The following is a 15558-nucleotide window of genomic DNA, read 5'->3' as shown; positions in this document are numbered from 1 at the left end:
AGAGTAAAAAGAGAACTTACAGACTGGGAAAAAATTTTTGGACATTATAAGTCAGACAAAAGTCTAATCTCTAAAATCTAAGGAAAATCCAACACCTCTACAACAAAAAGACAAATAATCCAATTAAAAATTGGGCAAAGGAAATGAACAGACACTTCACCAAAGAAGACATTCAAGCCGCCAACACACACATGAGGAAAAGCTTGCGATCACTAGCCATTAGAGAAATGCAAATCAAAACCACAATAATGAGATACCATCTCACCCAGGCATTACTGGCACAAATCAAAAAACTGGAAATAACAAACGTTGGAGAGGCTGCAGGGAAGATCGGAACTCTTATACACTGCTGGTGGGAATGCAAAATGATACAACCATTTAGGAAAATGATACAGAACTTCCTTAGAAAGCTAGAAATAGAAATACCATAGGATCCAGCAATCCCACTCCTAGGAATATATCCTACAGAAATAAAAGCCATCACATGAATAGACATATGCACACCCATGTTCACTGCAGCATTGTTTACAGTAGCAAAAAGATGGAAACAACCTAGATGTCCATCAACAGATGAATGGATGAACTAACGATGGTACATAGACACAATGAAGTATTATGCAACGATAAACAACAATGGTGAATCTGTGAAGCATCTCATAACATGGATGAATCTGGAGGGCATTATGCTGAGTGAAATAAGTCAATCACAAAAGGACAAGTATTGTATGAGACCACTACTGTAAAAACTCATGAAAAGGTTTACACGCAAAAAGAAACAATCTTTGTTGGTTGGTTACAAGGGATGGTGGTGGGGGGGGAATTAAATAGACAATAGGTAAGTGGTAACTTTGGTGAAGGGTAAGACAGTATACAATACTGGGGAAGCCAGCACAACTTGTACAAGGAAAGCTCATGGAAGCTCCACAGACATATCCAAACTCCCTGAGGGACTGAATAGCTGGGTGGAGGGCTTTGGGGACCGTGGTCTCGGGGAACATCTAGCTCAACTGGCATAACACAGTTTATAAAGACAATGTTCTACATTCTACCTTGGTGAGTAGTATCTGCAGGCTTAAAAGCCTATGAGAAGCCACCTAAGATACTCCACTGGTCTCACCCCTTCGCAAGCAAGGGAGAATGAAGAAAACAAGATACAAGAAAAAGATTAGTCCAAAGGACTAATGGACCACAACTACCACGGCCTCCACCAGACTGAGTCCAGTACAACAAGATGGTGCCCAGCTACCACCACTGACTGCTCTGACTGGGATTACAACAAAGGGTCCCAGACAAAGCTGGAGAAAAATGTAGAACAAAATTCTAACTCACAAAAAAAAAAAACAAGACCAGACTTACTGGTCTGACAGAGACAGAGAAACCCTGAGAGTATGGCCCTCGGACACCATTTTAGCTCAGTAATGAAGTCACTCCCGAGGTTCACCCTTCAGCCAAAATTAGACAGCCCAATAAAACAAAATGAGACTAATGGGGCACAACAGTCCAGGGACAAGGACTGGAAGGCAGGAGGGGACAGGAAAACTGGTAATAGGGAACCCAAGGTTGAGAAGGGACAGTGTTGACATGTTGTGGGGTTGTTAACCATTGTCATAAAACAGTATGTGTAGTAACTGTTTAATGAGAAACTATTTGTTCTGTAATCCTTCATTTAAAATACAATTTAAAAAAAGAGTCATCCCACGAATAGACATATGCACACTCATGTTCACTGCAGCATTATAATAGCAAAAAGATGGAAACAACCCAGATGCCCAGTAACAGACGGATGGATAAACAAACTATGGTACATACACACAATGGGGCATTATGCAACGATAAAGAACAATGTTGAATCTGTAAAGTATCTCGTAACATGGATGAAACTGGAGGACATTATGCTGAGTGAAAAAAGTCAATCACAGAAGGGCAAATATTGTATGAGACCTCTACTGTAAAAACTTATGAAAAGGTTTATACACAACAAGAAACAATGTTGGTTACGAGGGATTGGGGGGAATGAAACAGACAATAGATAAGTGGTAACTTTGGTGAAGGGTAAGACAGTACACAATACTGGGGAAGCCAGCACAACTTGTACAAGGAAAGCTCATGGAAGCTCCACAGACACATCCAACCTCCCCGAGGGACTGAATTGCTGGGCTGAGGGCTGTGGGGACCATGGTCTCGGGGAACATCTAGCTCAACTGGCATAACGCAGTTTATAAAGTTAATGTTCTACATTCTACCTTTGTGAGTAGTGTCTGGGGGCTTAAAAGCCTGTGAGCATCCATCTAAGATACTCCAGTGGTCTCACCCCTTCAGGAGCAATGGAGAATAAAGAGAACAGGATACAAGGAAAAGACGAGTCCAGAGGACTAATGGACCACAGCTACCATGGCCTCCAGCAGACTGAGTCCAGTACAGCTAGATGATGGCCAGCTACCACCACTGACTGCTCTGACCAGGATTACAACAGATGGTTCTGTATAGAGCTGGAGAAGGATGTAGAACAAAATTCTAACTCACAAAAAAAGACCAGATTTACTGGTCTGACAGATACTGGAGAAACCCTAAGAGTATGGCCCCCAGACACCCTTTTAGCCCAGTGGTGAAGTCACTCCTGAGGTTCACCGTTCAGCCGGAAAATGGACAGTCCCATAAAACAAAACGGGACTTATGAGGCACAGCAGTCCAGAGACAAGGAACAGAAGGCAGGAGGGGACAGGAAAGCTGGTGATAGGGAACTCAAGGTTTGAGAAAGGACAGTGTTGACATGTCGTGGGGTTGTTAACCATTGTCATAGGGCCATATGTGTACTATTTAATGAGAAACTATTTGTTCTGTAAACCTTCATCTAAAGTACAATAAAAAAATTTAAAAAAAATGCCATGACAAACATTTCTGTATGTAGCTATGATAAATTCCAAAAAAATAAGATTGCTGGGCAAAGATTTTGAACATTTGTAAAGTTTCTGATACACATTAACAAATTTTGTTCTTGAAAAGTTGAAATATTACTTTTGTAAATACAACATTACCTTTTATAAAAACAATACCATCAGGCATGATAAAACCAGTCTGAAAATACAAAAGCAATGTATACCTGTATCTTAAATTTATACCATGAGATTTTGTAATTTGTATCAACTTAATTGATACATAATAGTAACTTAAATGTTTTAATTTGCATCTTTCATTGCTAATCATATCCTTTGATTTATTATTTGTAGTTTGTTTTTTTGAGGGAGCTTTGGTTATTAAGCTTACAAATTCAAATCAAATTCCTATATTCTAGATAATAAAGATACAGTCAATTATTTTTCTACGTGCATTTTACTAATTTATTACTTTACTCTTGCTATTAATTTTACATTCCATATTCTGTAAAATAGCATTTTCACTAGGGTTTTTCTATTTCAGCATATTTATCTTATCTCTGGGGACACTGGTGGAATTCTCACCTTCCATACGGGAGTCCCAGGTTCGATTTCCGGCCAATGCACCTCACGCACAGCCACCACCCCATCTGTCAGTGGAGGCATGCGTGTTGCTATGATGCCGAACAGGTTTCAGCAGAGCTTCCAGACCAAGATGGGCTAGGAAGAAAGGCCTGGAGATTTACTCCCAAAAATCAGCCAGTGAAAACCCTATGGATCACAACAGTCCGCAGCTGAGCATGGGGATGGCACAGGATCGAACAGCGTTTCTTTCCACTGTGCATGGGGTTGCTATGAGTTGGGGGCTGACTAGACGGAAGCTAACAACATCAACGACATCTTTAGTGATTGCTGTCAATTCTTTAATAGCAAGGAATTTATCTCCAGCTGTATCTGGAATAAATATCTTGATTATCTTATACACATTTTATATACTATGGTCTATGTGGAATTTGGTGTAGTTCAAGATGTAAATTATAAAAGGAAAAAAAGATTTAATTATAGGCAAGAAAATTCTTCTCCCTAATGACAATAAAGGGAGCCCTGGTGGCACAGTGGTTAAGAGCTCGGCTGCCGAACAAAAGGTCATCAGTTCGAATCCACCAGCCCCTTCTTGGAAACCCTATGAGGCAATTCTGCTCTGCCATATAGAGTTGCTATGAGTCAGAATCGACTTGACAGCAACGGCTTTGTTTTTTGTTTTTAATGACAATAAAAAGTGAAGTCCTTCTTTATTGTGAAATAATTTCTGACTTATATATAAGTTCTCATAATAACATGAATCTATTCATATAATTTTTGTTAATTAAAATTTTGGTACTTTAAACATATAATGCTAATATTTTTTCCTTCTAGAATATAATACATGCTCCTATAGAAGAGTTAATTGTTTTCAAATATAATTAGCTGCTCAACTGTAACCAATCAAATACTTGGTAATTGTCTTTCTTTTGTTGATGTATTTTTTACAACAGTATTTTCCTTCTACTATTCTGCTTTTTTTCCTAATCATTGTAACATTATTTAACTTTACCATAACAATAAATTCTAATGACTATGTAATAGTTCATCTTTTCGATGTGTCATAATTTGCTCAACTGCTTTCTAGTTGTTGCTAATTGTAAATTCTTTTTCAATTTATGACTATTATAAATAATGCTGTGATGACCTTTTCACCATTTTCTGGGTAATATCCTTAAGAGCATTTGCTAGATCAAAAGGAGAATACTTTCTAGAAAGATTCCTTTCCTGCTTAGCTTATTCCTCCCCGAACCTTTTCCAATCTCAGTACAGCATCACATAAATCCTAACTGCTTCAAGTTGGAAACCTGTAAGTCAACCTTGACTTCTCTCTTTACCTCGCCACATACAACATTCAATCCATCAGCAAATCCTACCATCAAAATATATCCCAAATCCACTGAATTCTATCTCTATAACCTTATACTATCATACTAGTTGCTGTCAGGTGGATTCTGACTCATGGCGACCCCGTATGTGTCAGAGTAGAACTGTATTCCATAGGGTTTTTCATGGCTGATTTTTCAGAAGTAGATCGCCAAGTCTTTCTTCCAAGGTGCCTATGGGTAGACTCAGACCTCCAACCTTTTAGTTATCAACCAAGTGTGTTAATTGTATGCACTACCTAGGGCTCCCCACCACCCCCCTATTACCCAAGACCTTCCAAATGACCTTCATTTCTGCTTTGGATATTCAGTGATTTCCTAATTTTACTTCCTGCTTCCACTTTTGCTTTCTTAATCCATTCTCTTCACAGCAACTTTAATTGCTGATCTCATCTGGTACCATTCTCCCTTTTACTTATTACTCTCTGGCTACAATGCACTTCTTTCTATTGCTCTAACAAGTTGAGCATATGCCTCCCTTGTGGCTTTTGGCCCATTACACTCCTCCAACTACTTCCACTGTGCTGCCTTGGGTTTTTAATGAGATGGATATATGTAAGTCATTTGATTAGAATCATTTTGAACCTATAAACAGATGCCCAGCATTCTTCCCTCCCTCCCTTCTCTCAACAAATGAGTATGGAAGGCCTATGAATCAGGCACTGTTACATGCTCTAAGCACAGCAAGTGTCAATAAGGTAGGCAGTCCTTGCTCTCATGGAAATCCCAATGACATTATTTCGCACTTCAGTATCTTGTATTTACAGCAAATACTTCATAGAATAAGGAACAGAGCTATAGCTGAGACTAAAAATGACCAAGCTCTAATGCTGTCTCGTGGAGACAGGCAAAGAAGAAATACACTTGCTCTGCATCATGAAAGTTCGTGGGCAGAGACGATGCTACTTCCAAAATATTTTCACTTCATCCTTCCCTATAGTATTATGCATTTAATTATTTTCATTCATAATAGCTATCAACATTTTTATTCCGGACTAAATAAAACAAGTGATAGGAAGCCTGCACATTTGTTCCTATTTTCTCACCACTGAGTCTAATGTTAGCTCTTAATTTTAAATATTTAATCACACTAGGAAAGAAACCTTCCATATATAATTTTTATAATTTTTGCCAAGATTAGAGGCTCAATTTTATAAAAAGCCTTAGTAGATACTGAAATAATACAAATCAGTTCAGGGACTGCTTTCCTTACCTAATTGTTAAAAAAGAATATTTCTATTTCGGCCTGCAAATTCTGTTATTGATTTGTTTCTTTTGCACTTTAAGTGGTGCATTTTCAATTAATGATGTCTAATAGTTAAAAAATATAATTCTGCTTTTATTTCTAATTTTATTTTATTGTGTCCCGAGAGACTAATGTAGAATTGTGTGCCTTTCTCAATACTTACCATGTATATATTTATCTTCCAGCATACACTCAACTTTTCTAGTACACACAACACGCAACTTTGAATGAATGATTTTTACCTCAAAAATATATTCTCTTATATAACCTTAAATGCCAAGCAATTCTACTATGCCACATTGCTTTAATCTATAATTTTTGCTCATTCTTTATTTTTAAAATTGTATCATAGTCTGAAAGAAAAATATTGAAGTTCATAATTATGTATTTCTATTTCTTTTTGTATAGTTGCCAAAATGAACAAACCATAGGCCCTTTACTGTAATTTGATTATTTTAATCCTTTTGCTATTATGTTTCAAACTTTTGAAGTTAAATATACTTTATTTGATACTACGATAATAACCTTTTCTATATCAAACAGACACAGTAGACTTCAGACCAACAGTTAACTTTCTTCTTACCCTAAATATTTGCATAATAAAGTAGCTAAGAGTAAGACTGGGAAAATCAGGGAGGCTATCAGTTATTAGCTGTGTGGCCTTAACCACAGAGAGCTGTGTTCTATTTCCTCATCTATAAAACAGATACAAATAATGATGACAACCTAGTGTTGTTGCAAAGATTAAATGCAACTAATGCACATAAAAAGGAGCCCTGGTGGCCAGTGGTTAAAGTGCTCGACTGCTACCAAAAGGTCAGCAGTTCGCAACCACCAGCGGCTCCGGGGAGAAAGATGTGGCAGTCTGCTTCCATAGAGATTTACAGCCTTGGAAACCCTAAGGGCTCCCTACAAGTTGGAATCGACTCAATGGCAGTGGGTTTGGTTTTTTGGGTTTAATGCACATAAAAAGCTTAACATGATGCCTGATATATATATATATATATACATATACATATATATATATATGCTTACTATATAATAACGATAATTATAACAGCACCTAACACTATAATCTGTTAATGGTGATTAACGACTGCAGTGATTCTTAACTAGAAACTTCCTTAGGAAATATCCATATATGGTTTGATAATGCCCCTGCCCCTAAGATAATTATTTTATACAATCCTACGAAAAATAGGGAGGGAGGAAAGAAGGGGGGAGAGAAAAACAGAGAGATGAACAGCCACTTTCGAGTTGACTCCAACTCTTGGCGACCTTATATACAACAGAATGAAACACTGCCTGGTCTTGTGCCATCCTCATGATGGCCAGCATGTTGCGATTCATCATTGCAATCCATCCTGTTACCAAGGGTCTCCCGTGCCCTCAACTCCACCCAACACACTGTCTTCCTCTAGCAAATGACACCTCCTGATGGTGTGTCCAAAGCAAGGAAGTCAGACAATGTTCTGCTGTGATCTATAAGGTTTTCATTGGCTAATTTTTCAGAAGTAGATCTCCAGACCTTTCTTCCTAGTCTGTGCTATTCTGGAAGGTCCACTGAAGCCTGTCCACCATGGGTAACCCTTATTGGTATTTGAAATACTGGGGGCATAGCTTTCAGCATCACAGAAACACACAAGCCACAACAGTACCACAAACTGACAGATGGGTAGGGTGGACCATCCCACTGAGACAGAGCTAGAGCCATAGAGCCATTTTTCTTAGCCTCAAGACAGCCCCTCACTCAGCCCATTTCCTAGAGTTCTTTCTTTTTCTCCCAGAACCTCCTTAAAGAGAAACAGCCACTGGCTAAATGAAACGGGTCCTGCCCTCCATCTTGGCACTCCAGATGACCTTTAGCTCATTAACTGCTTCATGCATAGTAAATTCTCCGCCCCCCAGGTGGACAGCAGACATGCTAATGAATAAAAATGACTAAGTTCCTCCTGAGCAGGGATTCGAACCCCGGCCTCGGAAAATGTTTACTCATTCTAAAACGCTCCATGCCGGTGTGAGCACCATTTTGTATTCTAAAAGCACCATTTTGATCCTGCCTATATAAACCTGCCTCAACAAGCTGCCTGCGAGGCAGTCTTGGATGGCACACAGCCCCATCTGTCTCCTTGCTTGGCCAACCAATGGTTGAAAGTTGCCTTTCGTTCTCCCTAGCTCGGTCTTGTCTTTTTGGCCCTGATGGAATTATGCCGAGCAGAACCTGGAGTTCCCAGCGAAATTTTCTGGTGAGCCAGCCAGGAGTCATCACTTGGTGTTGGAGGTGGATCGGACAGAGGACCCAACCAAAAGTCCAGTGAGCATCAGGAGATTTCTCCAGGGGACCAATGGTGGGTCCTCGAGGCCGATACCTCCTCGACCCAACGATGATTGCTCCAGGGGAGACAAAACCAACCGGTGATTCCCCAGGAAGAAAGACATTTGTTCCTCCGTGAGTAACAACTTTAAAATTGCCTTAACTGCAGTCCACTGTAATGGTGTGCTTAGGTCTGCTCTGTCTTCTGATAACTTGTAAAAGCTGTGTCGAGGCGGCCTCATAGAGGACAACTGGTAGTCCGAAATTCTGTGTGTCCAGGCAGCCTTGTAGAGGCCAGCCAGTAGTCTGAAACTCTGTAAAAGCTACCTAGGACTCCTACAGTAATTCTCTGTTTTGAAATTCTGTTTTAGCCATGGGTAATTCTAAAAGCATTCCTATTGTTCAGCCTTAGGATGTATTCTGAAAAACCAGCAGAAATTCAGATACGATCCTATGAAAAAAAGAAACTTATTTTCTTGTGTAACACAGCCTGGCCACAATATAAATTAGAAAATGATGAGAAATGGCTGATTAATGCATCCGTATGATGTAACACCACACTGTAGTTAGATGTTTTTTTTTTTTTCCTCGCATGGGAAAGTGGGATGAAAAGTATTATGTAGAAGCTTTTATGATGTTGTACAGAGATAAAGATACTCAGAAAAAATGTAAAGTATGCGTTCAGACCACCAAGGGGACTAAAGGTTAGAAAAGGCCGAAAGTTTCAGAACAGCCCCTTGATGAATTCCCGTACCCCCTGGTCTGCTGTATCCTCCACCCCTTTGGCTCCTGGCTCCCCTTGAGCTCCAGGGACCACCACTCATACAGGGTCCCCCTGGGAGCTCCCCCCACAACTCCCCTGCTTGTGTCTCCATCACACACACAGCAAAGCCCCCTGTCGTCATCAGATGTGGCCTCAGAACAGGGACCCCAATAGAGCCAGAGCCTTCAGGCAGGGCTTTACCCCCTCCAAGAGATTCCAGCCGAAGACGTAGGCATGGTACTTGAGAAAGCTCTTGAAGAAGCTGATAGGTGTCATGCCGATCAGGCCCAACATCAGGCAGCAGTTGACACCATCACCCTTAGGAACCCCAGCTGGGATCCTAATGTGCAGGAGCAGTGAAACCTTCTCATTTACTACTGCGACTGCCTCCTAACAGGCTCAAGAATGGAGTCCCAAAGCAGAAGAGCCTCAGTAAAGTATATGAAGTTAGACAGAAGTCAGAGGAGGACCCTTCCTCTTTTCCCGAAAGAATCTTTTTAGCTTTCAGGCAGTATACCGATTTTGATCCAGAGTCCCCTGAAAATGCTAGGCTGATTAACCCCATTTTCATACGGCAAAGTGCCCCGGACATCTGAAAGAAACTTCAGAAAGTCGAAGGACGCATAGCCATGTCAATCTCTCAACTAGCTGCGACTGCCTTCAGGGTCTATACAGGCAGGGAAAAGGAGAAAGGAAAATTTTCAGAACAGAGAGAAACCAGGTGAGCAAAAGAGCACGCTAGTTTCCTTGCAGCCACTTTGCAAGGATCAGGGGCCTGGCAGCAAGGCCAAAGAAAAGGAGGGCCTCCCAAGCTGACAAGACCAAAGCCTAGTGATAAACCCCAGTTGGATACAAACCAGTGTGTCTGTGGTAAGGAAATGGGACACTGGAGAAATGAGTGCCCCAAGAGAACCCAAAATAAGCACCCGCTGAACCCAAACAAACCTCTGGGGGCAACCCTGCTCCCAGCCATGGCATACTCTGAGGATGAATCAGACCAAAGGGGACCGGAGGCAAGCCTTCCACCTGAGCCTCTCGTTACAATGAACGTGGAAGGAAAGCCCACTAAGTTTCTAGTAGACCCTGGGTCCGCTCATTCGGTCTTAACTCAAAAACAAGCCCCTCCTTCCAGAAAAAGCCTATCATTGTGGGAGTGTCAGGGAAAGATATCTCCAGGCCTTTTCTTCAACCACTTGTCTGCTCCCTTCCCAGAAAAACACTCACTCACTCCTTCCTATATATGTGAGATTACCTGGTCCCACTGTTGAGGCGAGATCTATTATGTAAACTGCAGGCTGAGATCTCGTTTCAGAATAGAGAGATACGTCAATGTGCCAGTGGAGCAAGGTTGGTGAGCCAACTTCATGCTATGTCAGCCAATACCTACGCCAACCACCCCATGGGGGACTCTTCCCTTCTTTAATGAAGGACTCAATGCTGAGGCCTTGCCAATCAGCTTTCAACACTCCGATCTTATCTGTGAAGAAAACAAAAGCTACAGGTTTGTGGTATTAGATCGTACAGACATAAGATGCCAAGTGGGGAAGATTGGCTGGAAGTGTTTCCAGTAATCCAAGTGGCCTGGATTATAGTAGTAGTGACAGAAATGATGGGAAGTAAAGCCATGAAATAATAAATAAATGGCATCCAAAAATTCAACTGCAGCTATGGCTGGCTTGGACTTCGAGAAGAGCTTGACTCTCCCATTAGTTGGCACCTGACTTATTATTGATCCTTGGAGACTGGGCAAGGAGAATTTCAGACTCCTTGACAGCTCTGCCCCTCCTTTCATGGTTTCTTCTCCCCCCAGCCCCTTCTCTCTAACCTACAGTTTACGCTTGTTTAAGAAAAGACACTGGGAAGATGACTAGGAGCAATCACCAACTGTGCTATATTCAAATTTGAGCTACAGCAGAGTCTTACTGTAGTTGGATCTGGGATATGTTTTGAAGGTAGAGTTGATAAGAATCCATTTATTCATTAAATAAAAATTTATTGTGCATCCAATATCTGCTGTGTGATATTATGGGTAGTGAAGAAACAGCAGTAAACAAGATGCATAAAGTTCCTGTCCCTAAGGTACTTATATTGCTAGGGCCACCAGATGATGGACTACAAGTGAAATGCACATACTGAACATTTATTATGTACCAGACACCATCCTAACGCTTCGGCTGAATCTCTATCAAAACAAAAACAGTATAGGTCTGGCTCCATTTTATAGATAAGAAAAGTAGCATTTAGAGTGGCTGACCTTTCCCCGAAGTTATATAACTAAGAGGTGGAACCAAGATACAAACAAACCTCAGGCCCGCTCTAGTAGTGACTTAAGTTTTTCCTCTTCAGCTCATGATGATAGAAAACGATCATTCAGGAATAGATAACCCAAGGTCCTCTACTGCTCCCTACTATATGTAACCCTTTCTAACTTTTCTTCATTTCTCCTTTTATTATTCTTCACTTCTCTCTACCTTTTAGCTACTCGTTTTTAATTTTTAGATTTCTTTCCCCTTCCTCTTAACCACCAATGCGCAAATGGCATTTGATTTTAGCAGTTGATGTTAATCAGAGAGAAAAAATAAGAGAGAAGATCAACCAAAAGCAGATAGGGACCAAATGATGAGTATAATGAATTCCAAATCTTTGAATCTACCGTCTAAGGATTTTAGCTGTGTGACAATAAAATACCCCATTCTAATGAGACAGAAAAAGGCCATTGCTAGAAATGTCCAAGCAGGGACAGGATGGCTATCTGCTGCAAGATTGCTGAGAATTATTAAACCATGTAGGAAACCAAAATGGTTACTTCTAAGATACCTTCCAACTTTAGGGTTCTATTTATTGTTCTATGAAATAAGGGGGAAAATGCTCTTTATTTGAAATGGTACAAAATGTTTATGTAAATAAATTTTGAGACTAATGAGTTAAAAAATTAGCAGTCTATTTCCACCTCCCACATGCATCTGAAACTGTACAGAACTGAACTACAAGCATATCTGTGATTGGAAAAGACTGGAAACTAATCTTAGAATTCAGACATTCATTTTAGAAGAGAGTTGGAAGCCCTCAGATCACCTACCTACTTAGAGGATTATATTTACAGAATGATATAAATCTGAAGGCAAATTACACATAAATTAAATAATAAAAAATGGATATAGGTAATTACAACAAAATTATACTGTATAAAGAGAAAGTAAAATCCTCTTGTACTGGGATTTTTTTTTTTTTCAATAGTTAAGGATTCAATAATTGTTGCTGATTTAATACCTAATTACATTTACTAAACTAAAATATAATCCTATATGTTAATTAGATCACTTACAAAAATTTACACAAGATCTTGAACTTTTGTGTTAAACTGAATTTGAAATACGGCTAGATGTTTGTGCTTATTTCTGTAGGAAGAAAGACCTGCTTTTGCCCTCTTATTTGATAATTTCTTATATCCAGTAAAGAGACAAAATTGTCAAACTGAAAAGACTTAATAAAAGATTTACTTGGTTATGGGCACCAGTGACTTAAAATAGGTTTAGGTAATTTTAGTTAAGATAAAACTTTATCTAATATATTCTATTTTTTAAAGATTAAATTACTTTGGCAAATCTTTAGGCATCTGGAAAATAATATAATACTCTAAGGCCTGAATCTATTACTAAAAAGTTATACAGGAATATTAATTTTTACATGCTTTATCACAGTATAAGTCAGACAACTCTGAAACTCTCTTTGGAAAAACCATTTCTTGGTATTCTGGCTAGACAGTATATTTGTCTTTTGCTAACATGAAAGTCTAAAAAGAAAACAATTATAGGTTCACCATTAACATCATATTAAACAAGGTAATAGCTTCATCAGATTAACAGACAAAAGTCTTCTCAATAAATATATCAGATGAGGTACAGATTTGGTGATTCTTGTCTCCAAGTATATGATTCAAAAGTCCTTTAAATAAAATTCCCCCAAATCTGTCTGGTTTTTTGGAAGCACACTGCTCTGGATTATAGTAAATTTGTTTACAAAAAGTGGGACAGTTATGTAAATTATATAATAATGTATTGCATCAATTATGTTAAAAACAGAGAAAAGATATATCTGACTTAAAACTTCAATAATCTTCAACTTCTGGTCAATTTCCAGGATCACTCAAAAACATTACCTTAAAGAAACTATTTTTAAAAACTCTAGAATGACCAGTTTTGACTGGTGAGAAGTCTGACTAAAACGATTGTGGCACTGCGCTCATACAATGTCTAAGAAGACTCATTCAGAATCTCAGGAAAAGCAGAATGGAAATAATATGCAAACAAAATAAAATATTTTTATTATCAACTTATAATCTGCCCATACAAATACGTATGGTATTCATAGCAGTGCCGTTTAGTTAAATTAAGTGGGACGCTTTTCATGATTTACAAATAATCGAGCTTAGTCCATTGTGTATGTTCAATATCAGTATCAAAATTAAGCAAATACAGCATTTATCAAGAAATCAAAACGATTGTTGACAAACATTCAAACACCTTCGAAAAGCAAAACTGCCCAGTTGGTCATTTAAGTAAACATACTTTAGAATAAGCATAATACTTGTAATGTTAACTGAAATTAATGCAAACCTCAAGTTTACCTTACTCAGTAGTTACCAAAAACATATTCTATCCTCAAGCTTAAATTTTATGAATGCAGTCTTAACATTTTTACTATCTACCCATTTAAACAAACATGAAAAGTTACAGTTGGAGTAAATCCCAATAAATGAAGCAAATCTCAAGTAATAAACAATGATTCGGGTGACAATTATAAGACATTTTCTCCCATAAAGCTCTGTTTTAAAGAAACATGCTTAATATGTTCCCTATACTCATCTTCAAGGAAGCTAAGGCACAAAATAGAAGGGAGGTCTTGAGTGCAGGCTCAATTACTTCATTGCTTTGTCTCTCTCAGCATACAGAAAATCTCAGGGTCCTTTCTCCTTGGTTTTTCTTTTCTAAAGAATTTACTGGTGCCTCTTTTTAGGCTGAAAATGTATGCATGGCTTAATTTTTTTTTATAAATAACGATCATCCTTTACTGATACAAATACATTAAACCACACTGAATATTGTTTGTTTTAATAACAGACTAAATAGACATTTTCCTCAGACAATTAGGAAGGCATTAAAGAAAGTGAAAAGTGCCTGAAATCCCACCACCCATATATAAGCCCTGCTTAGAAAAATATATTCCTTAAAGAGCTACTGCTATTCTAAGACTTCATTATCAGTTTCAAGAAGTTTACATAAACATGTAAGTTATAACTTATCATTTGGGACTAAGTATTATAAAGACTTGAGTAACTTTCTTTCCTTGATGTTATCTTTCTCCAATCACATCAAAGAGCTTGGGAAATATTTGTGCAATGGCTTTTAAGCCTTTTTGACTACAACCCACAGCGGGAAAAATCATTTACCTTAAACCCGTGGCTGTTGAGTTGATTCTGACTCATAGTGACCCTACAGGACACAGTAGAACTGCCCCATAGGGTTTCCTAGGCTGTAAATCTTTATAGGAGCAGATCATCGGGTCTTTTCTCCTATGGAGCCACTAGTGGGTTTGAACTACCAACCTTTTGGTTAGCAGCCAAGTGTTTTAATCACTGTGCCACCACGGCTCCTTCGTTTACTATATATGACAATATTCACATATAAACAAATATAACTGAAACAAAAGTTTCATGACACAGCAACTGCTCTTAACACATATGATGTACTCTGATACTTCCTCTACCTTACTGAAACTCTACTGAAAAAAAAAAAAAAAAACGCTGATTGTGTCGTGTGATTTCCTGAGCCACTGCAGCCACAACCTGCAACTTAAAAATCACTGATCTTGAGGGAAAATCCTTGAACTCAGTAATCCAGTTTTTTTGCTACAGTTCTCCAAACAACCATTATCAAGTCATTTAACCTCTTTGCTTCTCCATTTCTCCACTTCCTAGTGGTAGAGTCACGTGACAATAAGAAAACGTACCTCAAAAAAAGTCATATAACTGTGAGCAAACATCAGTAAGCAAAACAAATAAACCAGACAATTTTTCACTTTGCCAAACACTCAAACAAAAAGAATCAGATCCTATGTGCCCCAATAATTCATCATCCAGCATCGATACATAATAAGATGCCTCGATAAAGTGGGCCCTAAGAAACGGAGATTGAATCAACACCCATTCAGAGATTCTAATCTTATTAACAGTTTCTAGGAAACCAACTCATCCTTCACCAAGGCTAGCAGCAGGAGTATCAGACTTTGTTTTTTAAATAAAGTCAGACTAAAGCTTTGAAACAGCCCTAGCATCTTTTAGATATGTTTATGCAGTAGCTCACCAGGCCATTTCACATCATATACGTACTCATGGT

General features: G+C 38.8%; 1 protein-coding gene across 5 annotated transcripts in view; it reads right to left on the bottom strand.

Annotated features, from left to right (window-relative positions):
- Positions 1-15558, bottom strand: part of CDK8 (cyclin dependent kinase 8) — a 165548-nt gene that overhangs the window by 36416 nt on the left and 113574 nt on the right. Inside the window, exon 1 of one of the 5 annotated variants that reach the window (XM_023740929.1) lies at positions 3459-3470. The exons of the other annotated variants lie outside the window; for them this stretch is intronic. The gene's annotated coding sequence lies outside the window, so the exon portion shown is untranslated. Of the gene's footprint in view, positions 1-3458; positions 3471-15558 lie in introns of those variants that run through there. 5 annotated transcript variants of the gene reach the window in all.

This window comes from Trichechus manatus, unplaced genomic scaffold (genome assembly GCF_000243295.1).
Source record: "Trichechus manatus latirostris isolate Lorelei unplaced genomic scaffold, TriManLat1.0 scaffold00168, whole genome shotgun sequence".
Classification (NCBI taxonomy): Eukaryota; Metazoa; Chordata; class Mammalia; order Sirenia; family Trichechidae; genus Trichechus; species Trichechus manatus.
The sequence above is the reverse complement of the archived record's forward strand: the minus strand, read 5'-3'. Positions and strand labels throughout refer to the sequence as shown.